General features: G+C 40.0%; 1 protein-coding gene and 1 non-coding gene across 6 annotated transcripts in view; both read left to right on the top strand.

Moving 5' to 3' along the window:
• RGS6 (regulator of G protein signaling 6) overlaps positions 1-12,866 on the top strand; it is a 620,371-nt gene that overhangs the window by 43,324 nt on the left and 564,181 nt on the right. The gene's annotated exons all lie outside the window — the stretch shown is intronic.
• Positions 5,547-5,649, top strand: LOC111762651 (small nucleolar RNA U13). The gene has a single exon (XR_002795716.1). It is a non-coding gene; the product is annotated as a small nucleolar RNA U13 (small nucleolar RNA).

The following is a 12,866-nucleotide window of genomic DNA, read 5'->3' as shown; positions in this document are numbered from 1 at the left end:
AGCATGCCTCCTTGGTGAGTAATACCCAAAAATTGGAAATAAATCAAATATCAATTGAAAGTGAGCTAGTTAAATAATTATAATCAGATAGGATTAATATTTGGGATAATCCCACAGTTAAGATATAAGGATAATTGCCTTTAAAGGAAAGCCTTCAAGAATATTTTTAAATATATTATTTCCATTCTTTCTAGGTGCTCTCAGTAGGTAGGTTAATCTCAAAATTTCCACTGCCAGAAGTGGAACCCAGAACTTTGACTTTGAAGGAAGATAGCTGTGTCACTTTCTCTTAAAATTTTTGTAGAAAGGATGTCTGTTGAGTGATTTCTTGGTCTAGGGAGCTGTAGTAGAGATGAAGGAAAGTGATAGAAAGTTTCAGTTTATTTAAGAAGTAGAATTGATAGGACTTAATGATTGATTTTATTCAGAGAGAGAGAAAAGGAGTCAAGGCTCATACCCAGTATTGCCTGGGCAGCTAGATAGCTGGTGGCACCAGTCACTGGGGCAAGTAGCATTAGGGGGATGACTCTGAAGTGTAATGTCACCAGAGTAGCAGAATGACAATTTATCCTCCCTAACCTAGATCATTAGAACTCTAGGAAGGGGGAACAGTATGACTCTAATATGGCAAATGACTCTAATATGAAATGGACCCGAAAAGCAGCTTTATCTGTAGGGAATATTATCTGGCTCAGGAAGTCTCCTTGGTCTAGAAAACACCTAGGAAGTAACTCATCTCTGTCAATGTAATACTATCGGACATTTCTAATTTGTCTCTGCCTTAAGCTCAGTGATCCTTGAAAAATGCAAATCAACAAGTAGTGCACTTATTGGACATCTTCAGGCAAGGCACTGCACTGTTGTGTGGGGAATAGAAAGTAGCACAGCACATGCCCTTTCCTAGACAGCTTTCCAGTTCAGCTGGGGAGACAAGAGTGGTGCAGCATGAAGGAAGAATGTGAGCAGTTTTGGCTGCCCACTATGTATCAGACACTGTGCTAGGTTCTTTGTAGACACTGACTGGTTTGATCATCTGAATAGTCTGTCAGATAGGTGATGTTTTGCTTGTATTACATATAATGAAGCTGAGGATCAGCAGGAGGCTATAAGTAGCTGGTGGTAAGTGGTGGGACTGGGATTTGAATCTAGGTTTGCCTTATTTTAAAGCCTATATTTTTTTTAAATAAAGAAATTGAATTATGTAAGCGAAAGAAAATCCCAAGGCTGTTTGCAATTATCAGAGAGTTAATGTGGAAAAGGCAGATTTACAAAGGAGGAAGAAATTTGGAGGGAAATGACTTGAATTGCATCTCTAAGGAAGGCTAGGATTTGGCTTTTCCATTTAAAAAGTAATTCAATTTCAAAAGAATTGAAACATAATTTAGAGGGAAAAAAATCTCTCATACTCCTACCATGCAAAAACAACTAGAATTAAGATTTTGATCTGTTTCCTCCTAGTCTTTTACTACTAACGTAGTGGACAATTACAGTATATGTACTATTTTATGTTTCCCTAACATATTCTAAGCATTAATTTGTGCCATGATATGTCATCATAATCATAGTTTTAAAGGCTGCATTATAGTCTATCATGTGGATAATGTACCATTATTTTAGTTTCCTGGCTGCTAAAAAAAATACCATAAATTGGATTGGCTTAGACAATGGGCATTTATTGGCCTATGGTTTTGAAGCTAGGAGAAGTCCAAAAATCATGGTGTCAGCAATGCTTTCTCTCTGAAATCTGTGACATTCTAGGGCTGGCTGTTGGTGATCCTTTATCTTTGGCTCTTCCATTATATGGTAATGTATATGGTGGCATCTTCTTTCTCTTCTGGGTTCCATTCATTTCTAACCTCGAGATTCTTGTGGCTTTTTCTCTGTTGGCTTTTCTTTTTAACTTTTAAAAAATACATATTTTTATTACAGAAGTTGTGAACTTATGAAACAGTCATGCACATATGTAGAATTTCCATACAACCCTTTGCCAACACACCACACCACTGTGGAATATTTGTTACAGATTGTGAGATATCATCATCAGACTATTACCACTAACTATGGTCCACAGTGTACATGTGGCATACCTTTTCTGTACTCCCTTATTATTGACAAAGGACATCCTTGGTATTGATGCAAGAGTATTACAGTACCGCTGTTAATTCTAGTCCATAGGTTACAATAATTTTATCTTTGCCATGTTTCTCCACATTCCCTCCTCTGTGGGCTTTTCTATACGGCCTCTAGTTGTAGGATTGAGACCCATCCTGGTTCAGTTGGTCATACCTTAGCTAAAAATAACATCTTCAAAAGGGCCTATTTACAATGGATTCACACCCAGAGGAATGATATAAGATTACGTACATGTTTTTCTGGGATACGTAACTCTAAGCCACTGCAACCATCATTTAACTATTCAGTCTCTTATTTGTTATTCATAGAAAAACATCAGTGTTTCTTGGCTAAAAGGCATGAGCTGTGTCGGGATTTCTGGTAAATTTCCTAGAAGGTCAATATTGGTTTCTGCATATATAAACTGGCATTTTGTGGGTTGTTTATGTAAAAGTTCTGTGTTATTGTAAAAAAAGAAAGAGGAGCAAGGGGATTTCTAACGATTGGGGGCACTTTCTTTCTTTACTCTCTACCTCTAAACCAGATCTCCGTGCTGGTATCTGGCTAGTTTGCAGTGCCACCCTTATCTGGAGAGCCTTGCTGATGATGCCAGAGTATTCAGAAATATTCAACTTGGAGCCTTTCCAAACCATTTTCTATTTTATTCTCTATTTGTTTTTCTTAAGCAGCTAACTAAATAAGAATAACATTTCAACCTCTTTCCACTCCCCACAGCATTTTTCCTGCCTGCACCTCCTCTGCCTACAGTTTAACTATGGATTTGCTTCTTATATTTTAAAGCTAAATACAAAAGCACAGTTCTGAGAAGCAGCCAAGTTCTGCAGCCAAGTTTGAAGAATAAAACTTTAAAACAGCTCTTCTGTCATACACTTGAGGGGGGGAGGCAGGCTTTGCTATAAATAAGTCACATTCCATTTCTATCTCATCCCTTGCAGTCCTCTTGGGTAATGCTTTTCGTATATGACTACAGCGTTCTCCAACTGCCCACTCACCCCTATCAACCTTCCATGTTATACCTCATTTTCTTTAATGTTCGGTAGTTCGAGAGTTTAGGGACCCTGCGTGAGAGATGAGTAGAACTTGCCTCTCTTTCTTCAGGGTTAGGTTCAATGATATGGAATAGCTGACTTATTAGAAATTACACTTTCACTTTATCAAGTTTCTAGCAGCTGCCAGTTTCCTACTGCTGCTCTAACAACTCACCACACATTTAGTAGCATAGAGCAACAGAATTTATTTTCTTACAGCTCTGGGGGTCAGAGCTCTGGTCAGAGTTTAAAAGGAGCTGGCAGCACTGCATTCCTTCTGGAGGCCCCCAGGGCTGCCATAACAAAGTACCACAAACTGGGTGCCTTAAAACAACAGAAATTTATTTTTCATGGTTCAGAGGCTAGAAGTCTGAAATCAAGGTGTTGCCTGGGCCACGCTCCGTCTGAAGGCTCTAAGGAAGAATCTGTTCCGTGCTTTTCTCCTGGCTTCTGGTGGTAGCAATCCTTGGCACTCCATGACTTGTAGACGCATCTCTTCAATCTCTGCCTCCATCTTCACATGACATTCTCTCTGTGCCATGTGTCCAAATTTTCCTCTTCTTATAAGGACACTACTCATGTTGGATTTAGGGCTCACCCTAAGCCGGTATGACCTCGGCTTAACTAATGACACCCGCAAACCCCCTATTTCCAACCAAGGTCACTTTCTGAGGTTTGGGTTGAACGTGAATCTTGGGGGGACACTATTCAACTCAGGAAGCTTCCAGAGGCTGCCCATATTCTTTGGCTCCTGGACCCACGTCACTCCAACCCCTGCATCATTCATCGCATCTTCTTCTCCAACTCTTACCCTCCTGCCTCCCTCTTAGAAGGATCCTCATGATTATATTGGACCTGCTCAGAGAATCCAGAATAATCTCTCCCTTTTAAGATCCTTAACTTACACACCTGCAAAGTCCCTTTTGCCGTGTAAGTTGACATATTCACAGGTTCTGGGTATCAGAAGGTGAACAACTTTGTGGGACCATTCTGCCTAACATGTTGCCTGTCTCAGAAAAGAAAGGAAAAGTAATTTTGGAATTTTCTATTTATTGCCACAGATTGGGAGGGGAAGTACCCTAACGGGTGGATTGGTTTTCCTTTCTGTGTTTGGGTGATAGATGTGTGACAACCTAAACCAAACATCCATTAACGTTGGCTAAGGGTCATTTGGGGGCAGAGGAGAGAATCGTTTAGGAGACTGGCTGTGAAGATGGGAGGGTCTAAAGGCCTTTACTCCTTTCTCACTAAGTATTAGACCCTGCTCTCAGCATGAATAAGTCCTTGCCATTGAGTGAAAATGACCAAGCAGATGCATTCCAAAAGTATAAAGGCAAGTCTCATTTATTGCAGCCCCACAGAGTGTAGCTTCCTTCTAGCACTCTTTGTCTCAAATTATTTTATAGTTTAAAATATATAAACATTATAGTACTGAGCAGTAAACACTTTCTCATGCTGCCCAGACAGTACAGTAGAAGAGCAAGATTTATATTTTTCTTTTTTTTTTTTTTTTTCATTTTAAAATTATTTTTATTTTTAAAGAAGCTTTAGACTACATGCATGTTACATAAAAATTATAGGGGAATCTCATTTCCACACCCCCTCCCTCTTCCACAGTTTCCCATATTAACAACACTATTATTAGTGTGATACATTTGTTACAATTGATAAACACATATTGAAGCATTGCTACTAACCATGGATTATAGTTTACTTTATAATTTACACTCTGCCCCACATAATTTTATAGGTTGTGACAAAAAGCATAATGGCCTGTATGTATCATGGCAGTGTCATGCAAGACAATTCCAATGTCCCCAAAAATGTCCCCATCCATGTTACGCCTATTCTTCCCTTTCCCTCCACTCAGAACCACTGGGGCCACTACCCTTATATCAATGATAAAAGTCCTTCCTTTGCTAGAATAGTAATAAATCTATAATAGAATAATAATAAGTCTACTATAGTCTATTGTTCATTCCCCAATCTTGAGGATTTGGGCATTTTGCATAGGGGCTTAGATCCCATTGGGCAGATGGATGGAACTACCTTGCTTGCAGTTGCAGACACTCTCCATTCCTTGGGATGGGCATTGTCCATCATCATCTCCTTTTTAGTTGCCCTGGGTGACTCCAATGTACCAAAAAGAAGACTTGCGTCACACTACTTTGGACATCATTCACAACCTCATAGGAGTCCTTTCCATGGTTCCAATACTATTTTGGAAGACTCACTTCTTTGGGTCCCACGTTGGGCACCAGATGTTGGAGACTTGGGCCTTCCAATTTGATTTCTTGTTAGCTTCTTTCAAAGTAAGGTGTTAAAGCTGTGACTGATACTTTTCTCATAGTGAACCCTCTCAGGACATTGTGTGGCCTAAAGAAGATCCTTTTGTGGTTCATGAGATGATGAATGGATCTTCACACATTTGTGTGAGATGTGCCTCTCTCAAATCTTGTTATGATGTTGGCACATTATGTGCCTGACCACGGCCCGCGGGCCTCGGCAGGAGCAGCGGCGCCGGCCTCGGCCTCTGGAAGCGCGCGGCCCTGTCCTCTTACACGCCTGGCCCCGCGGGCCCTATGCGACTCCAGCCTCTACCTCGCACTTGGCGCTCGGCTCCCAAGATTTATATTTTTCAAACAATGAATGCTGATGACATGTACTTCCATTCCTTTGAGGGGTACATGCCAACCTGCGTTTATTCCGTAAGGGTCTTCCTTTTTGCCTTTTTTCATATTCTGGTGAGAAGTTTTGACACGTTGATAAAAGCCATGCAAGTGCTAGCGTTAGCGGTGAAACTGCTGAGGACGAATGTGACCATGGGTGCTAAAATGACGGCGGCAGATGAGCACCTTAAGAAGCTGATCAAGGAAACAGATGGCAAATGCCAACTGTCGGTGAGGAATTGGGGAGCGAGTTTTCCTTCTTGCAAGGAATTATTAATATCACTAACTTCACTGCATACCTAGAAAGTCAAGGTCTATAATTTGCAAAAAAAAAAATCTACTGTAGCCAATGACACATTACACCTTTAGGACTGTAGTCAGCAAACTGCTTGCCCCAGGGCAGAATCCATCTCTAAGCCAGTTTTCGTAGAGCTTCAAGCTAAGGATAGTTTCTACATTTTTTAATGGCTGAAAAAAATCCAAAGAAGAGTACTACTCTATGACATAGAAAAATGATATGAAACTCTAAATTTCAGTGCCCCTAAATCAAAATTTTATTGAAACCTAGCCCCACCATTTTGTTAATGAATTGCCCATGGCTACTTTTGAGCTACTACTGGAGAGCTGAGTGATTGTGACACAGACAGTACATATGGCCTGCAGAACCTAAAATATTTAGTAACTGACTGTTTACATAAAAGTTTGCAGTCCTCTGCTTTAGGAGATTTGGAAGAGATTGAAAAGGCCTCTGTGATTGTGATTTCACATAGTGCTGATTCATTGCTGAAACCAACAGAGGCCCTTACTGAGGTATGCTATACAAGATAACTCCCAAACCAGTGCATGTTCATATGTTATAAGTGATATACAGGAGCCAGCAGAATCTACACATGGTACATTGTATAAGGAGCGGGTTGAGGGTTACCTCCGAAGAGGAAGAACAGTGATACTTGTTGATTAAAGGAGAGAACATTCTTCTTGCTTTGAAAGGCCTGTGGGAAACCATATATGCTATTTACAATAGTTTTTTGAAAAGAGCCCAGGCATTTCATAATCAATGAGAAATGCCATAAAATTCCATGTTACATTGCTTACTAAAACTCTCTGAGGATCTTTAGTATTAGCTCTAATTTTAAGAACACATAAACTGAGGCATGGCCCAGGATAATGACTTAAGTTTGGTATCTGGCTGTCCTTTGAGTGATAAATCCCCATTTAGACTAAGAGTTGTTGGAAAGCGGGAATGTTTTAAAATTTTAATCACCTGTTTTGGGCAAGCATCAGAATCCCCTAAAGGGTTTGTTAAAACACAGATTGCTGGACTCCACATCCAGAATTTCTAATTCAGTAGGTCTAGGGTGGGGCCCAAGAACTTGATTCCTGTAAGTCCCTGGATGAGGCTGATGGTGCTAGTGCCTGAGCCACATCCTGAGAACTACTGTTTTAGGAGAACATGTGTATGGTTCAAAGATAGAAAGTTTCATGATGATTAGTAGAGAAAGCCTTTTGTAACCAGGGAGATGAGGTTATTATCTGAAGGTCTTGCTTCTTCCTCAAGTCCAGCTATTTGCCCTTTAGATGAAGAAGGAGTCACATAGTTTATATGAGTATATTATTTTATTTTGTTTTAATTTAAAAATTTGCATATTGAGGTTTGTGATGATTAGGCTAATGTGTCAACTTGGCCAGATAACTGTGCTCAGTTTTTGGTCAAGCAAGCCCTGGGCTAATTATAATATAAGGACATATATGTGCTTTAGTCATCAGTGAGTTTATTGCATAGATGGGTGATTATATCTACAATCAACCTGGGACATTGCCGCCACAATGAGTGACATTTTATCTAACCAGTTGAATGCCTTAAAAGGGGAAGTGGTCTCAGCATTCAGAGAGAATTTCCCAGCTCAGTCTTTGAACAGCCAACAAACACCTCCAAGAAACTCATCAAGGACCTTCACTAGACTTTCATCCGATCTCCTGGTTTGCATCTTCCCTGTGGAACCTGGACTTGTGCATCTCCGCTGTCACATGAGAGAATTTTGTAAATCTCGTACTGTTTACAGATATCTCCTGTTGATTTTACTTCTCAAAAGAACCCTGACTAATACAAGGGGCTATGAGTTTTGGGCTGTGAGCTCTGAGATATTCCAGTGGGCTGTGTCACTAGTTGGCTAGCTATCTACATATCAGATGCAATGTCTAAAGTCTCAAGGACCCACTTTGTGCCAGACATTGAGCAGTGCTTTGAGCACACAACTGCTCACACTGATAGCAGGTCTGCGGTGGTCCTGGTCTTTGTTATCCCTTTTCTGCATATGAAAACTGGGTACTCCCAGTGGGCTAGCCCAGGCGGAGGTTACAATGTGAGTGGGAAGCCAGAATTAGAGCTCAGTCCATCTCTTCTTCAAAGACAATTCTCTTTTCATAAAATCTGGAGGGACAGGCCAAGCACTTGGGGAGCTGCCTGATTCTCATCTTTTCTCTGGGATAGCAGGGCCGTTACAACCTCATAAGCAAAAATGTAATAATCATTGAGGTATAGTATTCAGTGATAATAGTAACTTCCTTCTTATAGTTCTTTCCAGCACTCCATGTCTTTTGTGTTATGTTCAAAAAAGGCCTGTGCAGTAATTGAGATGTTATTTATCTTTGTTGCGTAAACAAGGAAACTAAGGTGCAGTGAAGTTGTGAGACTCATCTAAGTTCACCAGCTCTGAGTGGCATTTCTCTCACCAATTAAAGAATACTTTTCCATCTCATTTTACCATTTAATGTGTTACTTTTTCTATGTTTCAATTAAAAGTTTCTTTCCTTAAAATTTTTTTCTTATTGTAGAAATGATTTATGTTTATTGTCAAAAAAATTTTTTTTGAAATTATAGCTAAGCACAAAGAAGACAATAAATATATAGCCCCCTTTCTCAAAGAGCTATGGTTAATCTTTTGAAGTACCTACTTCCATACTTTTTTCTGTGTACATATTTTAACAAAATGGAGACTTACTATACTTGCTATTAAGAAATTTCTTTTTACTCGATAGATTGTGAACATTTTCCTATGAGAGTAAACTTTCCTCTAGATCAGAGATTAGCAAACATTTTCTGTAAAGGGCTAGATAGTAAATATTTTAAACTTTGTGGAAAATACTATCTGTTTCAACTACTCAGCTCTGCTGTTGCAGTGTAAAAACAGCCATAATCAGTATGTAAATGAGTGGGATGGCTGTGTTCCAATGAAACTTTATTACAAAAGCAGGTGGGTGGGCCCAAGGGCCATAGTTTGCTGTTGCTTGTTCTGGAATGTCATATTCAATGGTTAAATACTATTCTACGTTATGTATATATCGTGATTTACTTGACCCATAAGAATAATAGCTAATGCTGTTTGAGGCTTTACTCTGTGCTTGGCATGCTGCTGGGTTTGCTCTATTTACTTTCTCATTTATGCCTGCCCACTACCTTGTGAGGTATAGGTATCTCAGGGGAAACTCAGAGAAAGAACAGGTAGGTAATTTGTCTAAGGTTAGATGGCTAATATATAGAAAAGTTAAATTTTTCATTTGATTTTTAGAGGTCAATCTCTAAACTACTTACCCTATTTTTGTACATGTTGATGGTTGTTCCCTTAGGATAAATTCGTAGGATTAGAATAATGAGTGCATTTTAAGGCTTTCGATGTGTGTTGCCAGGTTTATATGTTTGACCAAATCCTATCCTCAGGTGGCGTGGCATATGACAGGTTTATCTTTGCTATACCCTTACCTGTGATGGGGGCTGTTTTAAACCTTTACTAATTTAATAGGCAAAGCAAACCCCATCATTTTAGATTGCATTAAAATACTATAAATGTAGATAAACACTTATCTCATGCATTGTTCTCATCTATATTTTTCGTTAGGTGAATTTCTTATTCATGTCATTTCCCCATTATTCTATATGAGTATTTCTCTTTTCTGCTGATTGGTTGGAGCCTTTCAGATAATAAGGAACTTCTCTGGTGCTTAAGTTGATGCTACATTGCTTCCTATGAAGATGGTCCATTTATCTTAAAGAGGTGGTATGTTACAATGAAAAATAATTAACTAGCAAAGTATTTGGTTTTAGCATAGTTGCACTAGCCAGATTTCTGATATTAAAACAAAACAAAACAAAACCTGTAAGGTAAGAGAAAATTTATTTCTGTTAGGGAACTTGTCCCTTCAGTTTCTGTCTCTTAAGTCACTAGGATTTGTGTTCTTTAATTGGAACTACTGCTTTGCTGTGACCATGGCAACATATCTTAGCTGCCATGAACAGCACACACCTTGACAAAATATTTTTTAGAGAATGGCTTTTAGATGGAATTCATTATCCAGTGCATTCATGGAAAGTCTAAATGAATCAATGGATGGTAGACCAATAATTGTATTATAATAACAGTAATGAAAATAGTGAAATTAACAATTACCATCAACTGATCACTTACTGTCTTCTAGCCTCTAGCCACAATGCTAAGTGCTTTATATTATTTCATTTAATCTTCACAGTAATCCTATGGTGTAGATGTTAAACTGAGGCACGAAAAGGTTAAATGAGTTTTTTCTGGGCTTTGCAGCTTGTAAGTAGTAGAGCTTGATCTTGACCTTGAGGATCCATTGTCTGAGTCTTATAGGCTCATTACAGAAAGCTGGTAGCATGCATGGCAAATCTTGATTGTCAAAGCTGGGGTTAAAATACAACTGGAATCTGAGACAATAGTGGAATCAGTGGGCCACAGAGAGCCTGATCCAGGATTTCGTAGCTTATGCTTTTATCAAGATCATAGTTATGAATCTTTATTGGATTTAAAGAATCCAAAGAATAGCTGGCCCAATGTATTCTATCTTGGACTTCTCTTGAAGACCATCACTCTAGAAGAGACTTTCTGAAGGGGAAGAAATGGAACTGTAAAGTCATCTTAATTATTCTCAGTTGCCTATCAAATGACATCCAAATTCCTTATTCTGTCAATTAAGGGCTTCTCTGGTCTGATCCCAAAGTACAGTTAACTGTCTTCTGCCACATGACTCCATTATATACATTCAATTTTCTGAACAGATTGAATCCAAACACAGCTTGTGTTTTCCCATTTTTCTCCTTTGTTCCAGTTTTTTTAATCTACTCTGAGTGCCTTCTATTTTTCTGTCCTACCCCAAGTCTCAGCCTTTCATAATTCTGGACCTCTCTCAGTACTAAGATCAAATACTAGTTAAGACTCAATTCCTGATTTTTGCAGACAGTGGTGATTTCTACTCCTTCTTCATTCCTTATGATGTTTATATTACTCTCAAGTCCATTATTACCTACCTATTTGTAGGATAGCTTGTTGTGCACTTTTCCCTCCAGCTCCATTGGAAAGCCCTTGAGAACTGGGATCTAATTCATTTGTGTATTCCCCACGTGGCTTCACAGTTTCTTGAACATAGTCGTTTTCCAAAGGTACATTAAGGCATGTCTTAATCCTGTTCTTAGGGATACTGATTCTGAAAGAAAGAAAATCTCCTATGGAGCCTAGTGTTCTCACCATCGTCACAACAAACAAGTTGAGGATGCTTTAGATAACCTGTTCCTATGTGGCGGAGGTTTGGCCTGGGGTCCCCTGATAACCATGTAACCAAAGAGCCTTGTTGGTCATCTGCATTGCTGGTGCTGAGCTCCAGTCCAGGAGTTTTCAGGGCCTTCTGGGCATCGTAAGCACCAGAAACTCAGCATGTCAAACCTGAACACATAGTCTTTCACCTCCAAACCTCCTTCTCCTCCTATCGGCTCATTCTAGTTATTAATATTATGATCCTTTCAGTCCCTCTGGCTAAAACCTTATGTGACCCTTCCATTTTCTTACCCACAAATTTAAAAAAAATAAGGTTTTCTGACCTCTTTTGGAGAAAAGGAAGATCTGGCAACATCAGACCCTCACTGCTGTGTGACCGTGACTCGCCAGGCTGACCGCTGCCTCTTGAAACAGAGAATATGTTTGATATCACATACCTGGTTCTTGGTGGCATTTGAGACTGGGACCCTGACAGGGTAGAGGTGAGAACACTGTGCCTTTCTCACAAGTATGTCAGTGTAGAGGGTCAGAAGATGTGGTATGAATCAGATGGCCGCGTTGGCGAACTGGCTGGGTCACTTACTGGCTCCAGAGGAACCAGGAAAGGCTCCTTAATTTTACTGTGCCTTTGCGTCCTCATCTTCAGATGGAGATGATAATGACGTCACCTCCTAGGGATATGGAGAGAATTAAAGATTTAATGGGTCAAGCGATCAGAACCTGCAACATAGCTGGCAACCCATAAATGTTAGCTTTTATTGTTATGCATTCAAGAAAATCCCATTCCTATTTATCCAAACAGCCTTGTCCATTGTCATAAAGAAGGGCAGATTGACTCCTCTGTGTTTCTTTGCTTTCTCCCATACCCCTCCAGTTTCACACACATGAGAAATGTGGCTGTAATTTATGCACAAAGACTCAGGGCTGGCCTGGCAGGGAATTTGGAGCAAAGCTCCTGGGATCTAGGTTGGCTGAGCTCCTGGGCCTCTCCTAGCTGCTGAGTCCCCAGTGCCAGTCTGCTTTAGCTGTTGTTTGGAATCCAGTGACCAAGGGCACAGCTTGGCGACTGGCCTCCCATGGCCTCCGGAGTCGCTGGGTGGCCCCTGTAATTAGGTACACTGTTGAGCACACAGGTATTTATCCTGAAGGCAAGAAGGGCTGCTGGGAATAGCTGCTTAAAATGAAATGCAGGCAGTGAGTCTGGCATTAGTTATAAGCATGTTACCTGTGATTCAGGGCATTGGCAAAGCCCAGTTAAGCAAACACTGAGGAATCCCTCCCCTCTGCAATGTTTTCCGTTGTAGTCCTTACTAGCATCATCCCTAAGCAGAGCTGACTCATTCAGGTGATATTTATTGACTGCATTTTCATTTAATCAGTGGAGATTTATTAAGCCCTTCCTGGGCCATATACTGAACTAGGCATTGGTGATCAACGGTGGATGAGACACAATACCGCCTGTCAGAAAT

Source organism: Dasypus novemcinctus, chromosome 3 (genome assembly GCF_030445035.2).
Source record: "Dasypus novemcinctus isolate mDasNov1 chromosome 3, mDasNov1.1.hap2, whole genome shotgun sequence".
Lineage (NCBI taxonomy): Eukaryota > Metazoa > Chordata > Mammalia > Cingulata > Dasypodidae > Dasypus > Dasypus novemcinctus.
The sequence above is the reverse complement of the archived record's forward strand: the minus strand, read 5'-3'. Positions and strand labels throughout refer to the sequence as shown.